The following is a 12,751-nucleotide window of genomic DNA, read 5'->3' as shown; positions in this document are numbered from 1 at the left end:
CAGCAATGCCATTGGGGGGTTAACCCTCGGGGATCATTACTAATTCTAAGTGAAATTCCTCCTTCCCTGCAACTTTATGATCTCCGGGCACCTAACAAGGCACTGAGCATGATTTGAATAAGTTACTTCCCCCGCCGTGCCTCAGTTTCCCCGTCTGCCTTCCTCTGCCCCCGCTTCTAGGCAGGGCTCCATGGGAGAGATGGTCTGAAGGCTGCACCAGGATGGCCTCCAAAGCAGACGGTAGATTATCTGGGTCAAAATGCCAGGGGTAACACCAAGAAATTCTTCAGGAGAGTGAGGGGGTGGGCCCCACATCTCCAGACCCCTGTCCCAGGCCTCCTCCCTAGCCCTGAGGGCAGCTGACTCTGTCTGGGAGGAAAGAACAAAGGGGAAGCACATGGCAAGACACCCATTTCTCAGAAAGTCTGGGTTGGAAGTCGGGGGTCTGGGTTCAAGTCCTGCATCTGCCTCTGAGTCAGTGTCACCTTTGGCCACTCACTTCCCCTCGTCTGGACCTCAGGTTCCTCATCTGGGAGTCAGGGGGTTGGACCAGCTGATCTCCCAAGCCTTCCCCAGTTGACACGGTGCTGTTGAAATCAGGGCTGGTGATGTTACGCGCCCCCCCCCCCCGCCCCCCTCACCCCCCTCACAAGCACCGAGGGCCAAACGCTGTGGCCACGTTCACAACTAACAAACACATTTGCATCTTACACACTGTGTTTGCACCTCACAGATGGCAGTGACCTGTTCCCTTTGTATTTCTTTACACAAGAAAGTAGGCAGGGGAGGGGCATGCAGGTGCTTTTCTTTCAGGAGCCCGATCCAAAGTGCCCAAGCTCTGGGCTGGAAGTGAATCACCATGAGTTTGCACTTCGTATATTGTAGTCATTCACAACTTTGGTCTTTGTTTATAATTATCACCGTTGGAATGAAATTCCAAGTCCTCACCCCTGCCTCCCTCTCTTTCCAATCCTCTCCCTCTCCCTCACCCTGCGCCTCCCATGGCGGCGGCCCTGTGAACCCACCTCACTTGTTCCTACCTTGGGGCCTTTGCCTCTGCCGTTCCCTGCACCTTCAACACCCTTCTTTTAGGCCGCCGCTGCTTCTCAGGGAGGCCCTCTCCAGCCCCGCTCCTTAAAGAAGTGCCCAGTTACTCTCTATCACACCTCCCTGCTTCATTTCCTTCTAAGCCTTTACCACGGTCGGAAATGATGCTGTTTGCTTCCTTGTTCCCCTGTTCACTGTCCCTCTGTCCAAAGGCAGAGATTTTGTCTGTTTTGTTCTGTGACGGGCCCCTAACACTCTACCCAGGGCCTGACATATAGTAGGGTCTCAGGAAATACTGGTGAGATGAAGGAGCGCGCAAAGACTCGGAAATCCTCAGCAGCCGCCCTAATCTGTAGCTACAACAGCCGGGGTGCTTGAGCACCTACTATGTGCTGGCCGTGGCGCTACTCTTTCATCCCTGGGGCGGGTAGTTTTATGGTCTCCGTTTTGCAGATAAGACCAAGTGTTCAGACTTCAGAGCCTCAAAGGACAGAGCAGCTTTGAACCCAGTCTGAGAACTCCAGGTCTGGGCTCCTTCCACCCTGCCAGTTCCCTCAGTGACAGAGATGCAGGGAGGGGGGCCCCGCCCCCACATGCCTGCACCCCTCCTCTAAGGCAGAACCTTCTGAACACCTCCCTGTCCCCGCTGCCTGGTGGAGCCCCTGGGGTCAGGCTGGGAACCGGGTGTGCAGGTAGTCTGCCTGTGTGCCAGGGGGTTCCAAGAAGAGGCTTGGAGAGCAAAGGGTCTGAACCAGCCCAGTGTGGGGGTGATGTGGGCCCACTTGTCCCAAGTAAATTCTCAGTGTTCACTGGGGCATAGAGGGTACCAGCGGGCACCGGGGCTCCGGTCCCCACCTGCCTTCCCCTGGGGGTAGGGCCACCCCCCAAGGCTCTGGCCTAGCTAGCTGTTGCTCAGTTTCATGCTCTCAGCCCGAAAAAGGTCAAATCATTCCACACGCCTTCTCCAAGCAGCCCAGGCCCGGAGCTAGGGGATGCCGGGCACCGAGCTAACTCGGGCTCCCAGGACCTACCCTCAAGAGGCCCCCAGCCAGGGTGGGCAGGGAGGTCGCAGGTAGACAATAACCAAAAGGCAGCCTGTAAGTCTTGAGTGCAGACCCCTCCCCTCTTTAAATACTTGCTAGTTGTGCGTCCTTGGGCAAGTCTCTTCACCTCTCTGGACCTTCATTTCCTTCCTAGGAGGTAATCCTGCCTCCAACTCCGGGAGATACCCCAGCATAGTGGCTGGCAGGTGGGTGTTGCTGCTGATTCGATGGAGGCCCCCCACATTCAGGGCCTGCCTCAGGAACAGACAGGAGAAAGAAGACAGGGGAGGACAGGTTCCCCCTCCGGCTGGGGAAGCCCCCCAGTCCACCTCCCACCACCAGAGGAAGTACCTGCCCAGCAGGGCCTGGAACAGTGCGTGGGAGTTTGGCACAGAGATGCAGAGGGAAGGGCGCTCCCGGCAGAAGGCACAGCCGGGGCAAAGGGAGGGCATTCTGCCAGTGAGCCTCCTTCTCTCCCTTGGGCCCCCGCTCAAAACCACCTTCTCAGATGGGCCCTCCAGCTCGCTTGATCTGAGGGAGCCCCTGCACCCTGCACCCCCTCAAAGCAGCAGGCTCATTTTCCTCCTTAAACTTACAATAATCTCACCCATTTGCTTATTATTTGTCTCCGCTGTCAAGTTCCCCAAGGGCAGGGACAGTGTCTGTCCCAGAGTCTAGCACAGTACCTGGCAGGTAGCAGGCTCCTAACAAGGCACTGAGCATGATTTGAATAAGTTACTTCCCCCCCCGTGCCTCAGTTTCCCCATCTGTGAAACGAGCACCACAATGACACCCACCTCATAGGGTTGTTAAGAATTAAACAAGTTAATATTTGCAGAGCCTCTAGAATAGCTCCGGCCCTACAGTAGGTAACCTGAACATCATATAGATAAAAACCACGATGAACAAATCAAGAGAATCACAGATGCAGAAATCACGAAGTCACCCTATTACAGATCACCCAGGTGTATCATCTGTTACACTACACCTCATGTTTACATTTCATTTCCTATTTTACTTTTCCCCAACTTTTCCTTTTGACAAATTTCAAAACCAGAGAAAGTTCAAAAGAAAAACCCAGCACAACGAATGTCTCAATTCACCAGTTGTTGACTTTTAGCTTCATGAGCTTTCCCTCTCGCTAGATAGAACAAGATGAATATTTATACTTTCATTCCCTTTTCTTGTTTCTTCTTTCTGACCAATGTGGGAGCAAGCTGAAGACACCAAGACAATTTATTCCTAAATTCTTCAGCTGCTGTGATTTTTTTTTTTTTAAGATTTTATTTATTTGACAGAGAGAGACACAGCGAGAGAGGGAACACAAGCAGGGGGAGTGGGAGAGGGAGGAGCAGGCTTCCTGCGGAGCAGGGAGCCCAATGCGGGGCTCGATTCCAGGATCCTGGGATCATGACCTGAGCTGAAGGCAGCCGCCCAACCGACTAAGCTACCCAGGCGCCCCCAGCTGCTGTGATTTTTTAAAAAAATCTCTCCCTCGATGGATGTATGAATTCTCTGGAACTGACTGTAACTGATTCCCTGATTTTATAAATCTATAAATCTATAAATCTGCTAATCCATGAATCCTTGAACCTGGAAATGTTGGTTCTAAAAACCAGCACCTGCTGGCTCTTGGAGTTCCCACATGTCACTAATCTGGGATTCCCGGTGCCCTGCCCCCGTGGTTCAGTAAATCTGCAAGGCCACAAGCCTTACTGCTCTCAGTTAGATCCCACTGTCTGGCGCCCCTGAGCCCTGATTCCCACTTCCCAGAAGTGATGCCCGAGAGGGAGCAAGGGGAAAACCCAGCCGCCCAGATCCCGACACAAAGCCAAGCCCCAAGGATGCCAAGAGGCACGGGGCCCTAGTCACAGGCCCAGGGGTGAGCGCCTGGCCTGGCCGCATCCAGTGGCCCCGAAGGGCCTTTTGGGTGCCCAGGCCTTCCTCAGGCCAGTGGGGTGAGGGGCAGACGGGCAGGCGGCCCCACCCCCGCTCTACTCGTGGAGCAATCCTCTGAGTCACCCCCACCTCATGACTCGCCTCCCGCCACCACTGAGGCCTGTAATTATGGCTGCCGCCTCCCCCGAGCCGGGCCTTATCGGTCCATCAGGGCAGGCCAAGGAGGGGGACGCCCGGAGGTCCCCCACAGACGCGGCAGTCCTGGAGCTCAGTGGCACGCGATCCGGGCATGCCTCTGCCATCGGCGGCAGCTAGCCACAAGCCCAGAGGTCGGCTTTCGGCTCCCAGAACCCCCACCAGTCTTTCTCTGAATGGCCTCGGCTTGCACCATTCAAGCCATTTTGCTGCTAGAGTGTGCACTGATCAAACCCTGCTAGGGAACCCGCTCTGTAGGTCCCCCAGGGGCCAAGGAAGATCCAGTGGAGAGCTGTGTATGGTCTAACCGGGAGAGCTTGCAGTGGGTGCTGGAGAAAGGGGGAAAGAAGGGACGTCGGTAGAGCGATGGGCGCCAGGGACTGGCGCTGGAGGGGAGGAGATGGTAGGCAGGTGGTAAACCTGCCCTTTACCTCTGTACTTCCTCCCCTTGTCAACCACCCCTGACCCATGACGAAGGAACTCTGGTTCCCCATTCTACAGATGAAGAGACTGAGGTTCAGAGAAGCCCGGGACCAACTCCCATCCTCTGGGGCATAACACTGGTGATCGTGCTGATGCTGGGGGCGGGGGGGCTTTCCCTCACCCTAAGTAGAGTGTGGAGACACCAGCAAGGGCAGTCTAGCTGCAATCAAACATCCTGAGTTTAAATCCCAACTGAACCCCTCTGTGCCTCAGTTTCCCTGCCAACTGAAGACAATAACAACGCCAGCCTTACCTGGCTATAGTGAGACACCTTCTGAGGGCACACTGCAGGCTCTTTCCTGCCTCCTCTTGCCATTGGCAGAGCCTTCCTGATAGGGGTTGATGGGAGGCAGGGAGGCCAAGACGTGCCTCAAATCAGACAGGCTGACTCTGTGCCGCCAATCGCCTTCTCCACACACACAGGCCCCCGGGAAGCTGCAGGCTGCCCCTCCCTCCAGGGCAGGGTCCCTAGGATTAGCGCCCCCAATCCTGTACCTCATCTCAAGGGCCTGCAACAAGGTCAGCTGCTTTGCAATTATTAATAATTTCCTCCCTCCGTCCCTCCCCCAGACCTGCTCAACCAGTCTCCCCACAGGCAACAGAGCAGGCCTGACATTTGAACCGACTATTATTCTCTCACTGCTGAGAGAAGCAAGGAGGTCTGCATCTTAATGCTGGCAGAGGGGTGGGGGGAGCCGCATGGGCCCTCTCCAGGTCCCCCCTTGATCCTGCGCTCCTGGGCACAGCAGTCAAGCTCCCCAGGACAATAGGTTCATTGCTCCTTTCCAGAACACCAGGTGAGAGAGATGAAGCCCCTGCCCAGGGGCAGACTGGAAAACCCTCCTGAACAGAGGCAGCAGTGTGGGATGGTTAAGAGTCAAACTTGGGGTCTGGACTCATGTCCTGGCTCTGCCCTTTCGTCACTGTGTGGCCTTAAACAAGTCACCTCACCTCTCTGAACTTCCATTGTCTCATCTGTGTATGGTCTAACCGGGAGAGCAGGGTGATGAATTCCCACACTGCAGGGTCAGTGGGATTTCAAAAGCCTCAGACCCATACCCACCAAAGCACATGGGAAACAGGTCTAGGGGGCCAGGATCTGGTCACACTCTGTCCTCGGAGCCCAGAAGGGCTGGGCCATAGTGCTAACCAGAGCTCTACGTGCGACAGCCCGGAGGGGCCTCGAAGCACCAAGACCTTGGAATCCAGTCCAGTCTCCAGCCGCGTCTGAAACCCCCCGGCGGGGGTGTGGGGGGGGAACAGGCCAGGGTCACTATGCCCCGAGTACTCCCTGGCAGTTAGGGAGTGTGCCTGCAGTACCCAGCTCACCAGAAAGGTCCCGTGCTGCCCGAGGCACCCACGCTGGCTGCAGGGGCGGAGGGTAGCTCAGACCAGGGGGTCCTGGGGCCATGGGGAACCACTGAAGGCCTCTGAGCAGGGGCAGGACCTGAGCTGGGAAGGTCAGAGGTTGAAGTCTAACATTCAGAGCCTTGCCAGCTATCCCTTGGCCTTTGTGAAATATTAGAACGTCCAAGAGCTCAAGCCGCCTGGTTCAAATCCAGTCTCTAATTCCTACAGCTGTGGGGCCATGAGCACGTGACTATGCCTTTCTACACCTCGGTTTGCATCTGTAAAGTGGGGGGGATAATAGCCTAGAATTCTGGGGAGTTTAAATGCAGCAATGACTTTAAAGCACTGAACACAGTACTTGGCACATAGTAGGTACTCAATAAATTGAAGCTGATAGTCGGTTCTGCATCCACCAAGGTGTTTCGCTCTTCCTGCTGTCCCCTCTGCCTGGTAGGCCCATCTCCACGCTTTTCATATGAACTCCTATGCATCCCTTAAAGCCCCACCTAACTGGTCTCATCGCTGACCCCTCACACACGTGTGCGCACGCGCGCATACACACACACACGGGAAGTCCTCTCCTCTGGGCTCCCTGACACCGCACATGGGCACCTCCTCCCACAACCTGACCACACTGCAGGCAGATGAGCTGGTGCCTGTGGGGTTCACCATTAGATCATCAGTGCCTGGCATGGAGGTGTGTGGGTGAAAGGTTCTCTCTCGCTCTTGCTCTCTCTCTTTTACTTCTTGTATGATTTCAACCAAAAACAGACACCCCCACCCCCCACCCCAGGAACATCCCTGCAGTTTCCAGTCAAACTTAGAAAATTTCCTCAGGCCATCACCAGAGTGGAGGACCGCACCAACCCCAAAATGCAGAATTCAGGATTGAAAACCCTTTCGTTAAATGTGTTATACAGATTATTTGGGGGGGGTAGGAATGCCGAGTGGCAGGGTAAGACGTGTGAGGCAGCAGTGCACCGTGTGTGCCATCTGGAACAGCCTTCAAGGTAAGTTGTCAAGTAAAACAAATAAAATGAGGAGCAGAATGGAGTATAAACCAGTAGGCTATCATTTGTGTGTGAAGGAAGGACGGAGGAAAGGACAATGTATATATTTGTTTGTATGTACATAAATTAGCTCTGGGGGGGACAAATCAGTTAATGGTGGCTGCTTCTGGGGAGGAAAAGTTGGAGGCTGGGAGTCAGGGAGGGCGGACACTTACTTTTCACTCCCTATCCTTTTGTACTTTTTGGATTTTAGACCATTTGCTCACAGTAGCTACTCAAAAGTAAGTACGTGAACAAAGTATAGGGCTTTGGAAGTCACATACTCCAATGCCAGGCCCAATTTGATACAGCGACCCTCCTCAGCACCCTGACAGGCGATGCTTCCTTGAATGCTCCCAGGGACAGGGAGCTCAGTAACTCACCATCCAGCTAATCCATCTTGGGATAACTTGGAAGGGTGGGCTTGGGCTCAATGAGACAAGGCAGAAATGTGCTTCTGGGGCTGCAAGCAGGTGCCCCTCTCTCGCCCCTGACAGTGGGCACAAATGTGAGTTCCTGCCTAGGGATCTGCTTCTAGGGCCTACCTGTCCCCAGGCCCAGGCGGGAGGTGGGCAGGGTGGCAGGGTGTGCTCTGCTGTGACTCAGGCCCCACAGGTGCCCGAGGCACAGCCAGCTTCCCAGGACACAGGGCTGTGACTCAGGGCCACAGCAGGGCCAACCCAGGTGGCAGTTGGCGGGCCACCAGCACACCCGCGCCCTTCCCAGCCTCGAATCCCAGCAGGGCCTCTGTCCCAGGCACACACCACCTGGCTCACCGCTGCCCCCCTTGGCAGACAGTAGGACGAGGAGATTAAGGCTCTGGCACCAGACAGCCTGGGTTTAAATCCTGCCTCTGCCATTCACTGACTTGAGCCTCAGTTTCCCCATCTGTTTAGAGGGGAACCACACTGCCCTGCCTCCTAGTATGGCTGTCACAAAGATGATCTGCGTTAACTGGGAAAAGTGTCTGGATCAGCCCCAGCATGGAGTCTGCACTCAGTAAATGTCAACCATCACTCCAGGGGGGGCCCAGCCTGATGCGGGGGGGGTCACTGACACCAAAGCCTTGGTGGGAAGCTTGGGCGCCCCAGCTCACCCAGCATGGCCTGGCCAGCAGGCCCCAGAGGAGCAAGTCTCCAGGGGCACCTGGCTTCAGAAAGATCAACCAGGCAGCCCCCAAGGAAGCCCTGGGTCCCCCTGACAGATTGTCAGCCCCACGACGCCACAGCTTTCCTCTGTTTATGAGCTGCGTCCCCAAGCCCGGAACAGTGCCCAGCACAGTAGGAGGGGGGCTCATGGGCAAGCAACCCGCGCCATCCCACAGAGTCCCACGCTTAGAAGCTGCCATGTTTGGTTTCATCTTGAAGCTCTTATTGTGAACAAGGGGCACTGTATTTCATTTTGCACCCAAATTCTACAGTCACTCGTGTACCTGCGTGACACCCAGGATGTATTTTTGAATGAACGACCAAATAAATGTCACCTGTGGCAGCTCTTCTCGTTTTCCCCGAGGGCCATGGCCTCCAAGTCTCCTCTTACAGAGGAAGAAACTAAGGTTCATGGAGGTGAACAGACTCACCCCAAATCACCCAGAATTTGGACCCAGGCCTGTCAGGCCCTGAAGCCCCAATGCCTCTGGCCTCCTCAGGCGCAGCTGGGGAGGCCTCTCTGTGCCAGCGAAGCCGCAGCCCCACGGGTAGGGATCTCAGGGCAGCGAGACCCAAGAGCAAGCTCCGCCCGCCCCGCCAGGGCCACTCGGCCGCCCTCTTCTCAGCTGGGGAAACTGAGGCCCAGCTCAGCGTAGGAGCTGCCCGCTTGGCAAGGGTGCCTGCCCGGGAGGCGGCCTGGCCCGGTGCCCGGTCAGGGGGCGGGGGCCTCTGTGAATCGCTCCTCAGTCCCCGCCGACCACAAGCGGGTTGGGAGAAAGGCGGCTGCTCCCCGCCCGCTTCCCCGCCAACGTGGGCCCAAACAATGGGCCTTTGTGCCTGACGTGGGCGGGTTGTCAAGGTGCGCAGCCCTGGCCCTGAGCCCTGGCCTCAGCCTCCACGCGGGCAAGGGGGCCGGGCCAGGGGGTCTGCGGGGGCCGGGAGATCCAGCAGGTGAGGGAGCGAGGCCTACCTGAGACACTCACGGCAAAGGAAACCGAGGCACAGAGAAGATAGACCCGGCACCCAGGGCCACACAGCACATGGACATCAGAGATGGGTCGGGAACTGGGACGCCAGCTTCCCTCTCACTGCGGCCTGTGGTCCCCACCCCACAGCAAGGGGCTTGGACATCCCTGCTGCGAAAACCTTCCCTTGGGGGGTCAGCAGAGTCACAGTGCCCTTCCTCTCTCTTCTCACCACCCCCGTGTCCCCTTTCCAAAGGGGCTCAGTCAGAAGCGCCCCCACCCACCCCATCTCCAGGAGGTCCCCCAAGATTGCATCCACAGCTTTGTTAAGAAAATGTCGCCCCCTCACAAGGCCCCGCCTACCCACTCTAGAGCTCTTTCCCTTTTCTAAATCATAGGCCCAGCGGGAACCTCCTGGTCAGGCAGGCCCTGCCCCGAGCCCCATATTACAGGAGGAGACCGAGGCTCTGGCAGGGGCTGGGCTCGCCCAGCCCACCCACCCGGGACGCAGCCGTCGTGTGTAGTGAGACTCCACAGATTTCTGATGACCCTGGGAGGAAGAGGGGGGCTAAAGGCCAGGCCGTGCCCTCCCGGCACCCACCTTCTGAGGGAAGGAAAGAGAAGGCATGACAACAGCAATGATAACGCATAGCTCTCCGTTATCGAGCGCGTAATAAATGCTTTACGTATGGGATCTCATTGCCTTGTCACAAATCCACCAGGAGGCAGGTAGTATAGTTATCCCCATTTTACAGATGACAAGAGGAGAGGATGAGGCTGCCTAAAGTCAGCCAGCTAATAAACGGATTCAAACCCTGCCTAGTCCACAAATGTCCCTACTCGCCCAACCCTCACAACCACCCTGCCAGGCCAGGTGAATGATCCCAAGTACAGATCAGAAAACCGAGGCTGTGACAACAAAATCAAGTGCCCAAGGTCACCCAGCCAGAAAGTGGGACGAGGGATTCAACCACGGGCTTCTGGCCCCCAGCGTCCCGGTCTTCGGTCTTATTTCCTTCCTCCTCCCCCCACAATCAGATTCCCTAAATGTCCCTCAAATCCATCTGTACCAGCGGCCGCTCGACCTCATCTCCCACCAGGATGGATGCAATAGCTCCCTGACGCCCATCCTCACTGGCCTGACCCAACACATAGGAGATGATCCTGAAAATCCAGAAAGAGAATCCCAGAGGAATAAGCTACATACGCATGCACAGGAGCTGGAAGATCACTGCAGTCTGTTGACACGACAGATCCTACACTGGGAACAAATAGATGCATCCGAGCTGCTACACCACTGGGCACAGAGTTCTGGAACAGGACTCAGAGTAGGAAAAAAAAAAAAAAAAGCAAGTTGCAGAAGCAAATGTACAAGAGACACCGTCTGTACCCACAACTGAATCAGGGTCCCCGAACCCTCAGGGATGTGTGTGTGTGTGCGTAAAAGTATAAAGATGTGGCACAGTGACTTTGGGAAACTGGCCACAGCTCGAAAAACTAAATATGCAAATACCCCATCATCTTGCAATTCCCTTCTTGAACAGAGACGAAAAGAAGGGTGTTCTTATGCCCACCAAAAGATATGCACAAGAACATTCCCAGCAGCACTACTCAAAATACTGGAAACTGGAAGGAATGTCCATCTCCATAGACAGGTGATTAAGGTAACTGTGGTCTGTTTAAACAGTGGACTACAACACAGTGGAGAAAAGGAAATGAACCACGGACGCAAAACACAGAGAGAGCTCATGGGCCTAACAGTGAGTGAAAGTGCCAGATACCAAACAGTACATACGGAATGATTCCACGCATCTGAAGTTCAAGAACAGCAAGACCAAATGCTAGAATCGGTCTATAACTGGATGCAGGTGGTGATCCCATGAGCTATCAGATTGTATAAGATTTTTTTGCGTTTGACGGTGTGTACTTTATACCTCCAGCGAACAAACAACAGAAGAACCGAGACATGCATGGGATCCTGAACACCAAATCCGGGGTTGCAGCAACTTTTAGGAGAGAGACGACTGGGGAGGGGTTTCTGAGGTTGCCAACGATACTGGGGTGTTTTCTTCTTAAGCCGAATGATGGCTGCGCAGAAGCTTATTTTATTATCCTTCTTACTTTTTTGAATGTCTAAAATATTTCATTGAAAACCAAACCAAAAACAACCATTTCCGTGGCTTCTCCTGCTCTAGAACGTACAATGGCTCCCCACTGCCTACAAGCTAAGGTCCACCCTCCTTCTGCATGCCATTCAAGGTCTCATCCTGGGCCTCAACCTGTCTTTCCAGCCTCCTCCCTCACCCCTCCCCACCAGCCAAGCTGGTCTCCTCACTCTTCCCTAACACGCCTTAAACATTCCCGTCTCCACGCCTTTCCTCCCACCTGGAATGCCCTCCCCATTCCTGTCTACTTGTTCTGTGCCCGGCATTATGCCGAGTGCTTCCGGCTATTAACTCCTGAAATCAGGGGCTGAGCCATGGTGAGACTGGGGCATGGCTTTCAGCCCCAAATAACCTCCATTGTCGCCCCCCAAAAGCCACCCCAAATAATCCAAGTACAAAGAGTGGTCCTGCTGTCCCCAGTTTCAAGACAAATCCTCCCAAGCTCCAATCATTCCCTGATATAGAGAGATTCTGGCCCACTACTGGATTTTAGCATTTTACACAGGGGAAGAGAGGCTCAGAGAGGGCAAGTGACTTGTTTGAAACACTCAGCAAAGACTGTCCTGCTCTTGAGATCTTTTCCTCCTCTGAAAGCTTCCAATCATGACTGGCCCCCAAGCTTGTTCCTGCCTCAGGGCCTTTGCCCTTGCTATTCCCTCTTCTGGAATGTCCTTCTCCCAGAACTTTCTATGCCCAGATCCTTTTCATCATTCTGGTCCCTGAATTAAGGTCAGAGCAGCCTTCCCAGACCCTTAACCCCAGGGCAAAGTAACTCCACCCCTATCTTTCTCTATTACATAACCATATTTTATTTTAGTCAGATAACTTAGCACTCTCTAAAATTGTCCTGCATATTTGTTCACTCACGTCTATGTTATCTGCCATATGCATACCCCTGTGATCTCAGTGGCATGAAGCAGGGCTTTTGTCTATCTCATACACTGTTGCATCCCAGGGCCTGACGTAGCAGGTGCTCTGTAAATGAGCTGGAAGAACACAAATCACCAACTAACTCTGCCTACCCAGGGTCCCGCAGCAAGGATATGACAGGGAAGAAGGCACTCCGTGGCCATCTGGGGCTAGAATCTTTGCTCTTCATCATTCTGCTCTCCCCAGTCCAAAGGCTGCACTGGGTCCAAAGATATAGGAAAGAGAGGCAACCACGGGCCGGGCTGTTGGTCCTGGCAGGCCCCCACCACAGCCCACCGCACAGATGGAAAGGGCCCCACATCCCGCTGGAAAAGTGCATTTTTTTGCCATTAATATTTCTAAGCTTGTGTAATGATATGGTTTTGCCCTCATGGTACTGTTCCTTTTCAGCCTGCATTTTCCTCTTTGTATTCTAGCTTCATTTTTCCACGCTTTTAGCATTTTCACAGATGCTTATAAAGTTCATATGGCCGCACG

At 54.6% G+C, this 12,751-nt stretch overlaps 1 long non-coding RNA gene across 1 annotated transcript in view; it reads right to left on the bottom strand.

The window, feature by feature from the left end:
• Positions 1–12,751, bottom strand: part of LOC129046144 (uncharacterized) — a 129,448-nt gene that overhangs the window by 91,785 nt on the left and 24,912 nt on the right. The window contains exon 4 of the long non-coding RNA XR_010405924.1: positions 10,387–10,501. This is a non-coding gene — a long non-coding RNA (uncharacterized LOC129046144). The remainder of the gene's footprint in view (positions 1–10,386; positions 10,502–12,751) is intronic.

The sequence above is a fragment of the Mirounga angustirostris genome, unplaced genomic scaffold, assembly GCF_029215605.1.
Source record: "Mirounga angustirostris isolate CCGP_5_RB_7025 unplaced genomic scaffold, mMirAng1.0.hap1 SCAF_10, whole genome shotgun sequence".
NCBI classification, from domain to species: domain Eukaryota; kingdom Metazoa; phylum Chordata; class Mammalia; order Carnivora; family Phocidae; genus Mirounga; species Mirounga angustirostris.
This window is presented reverse-complemented; position numbering and strand designations above follow the sequence as displayed.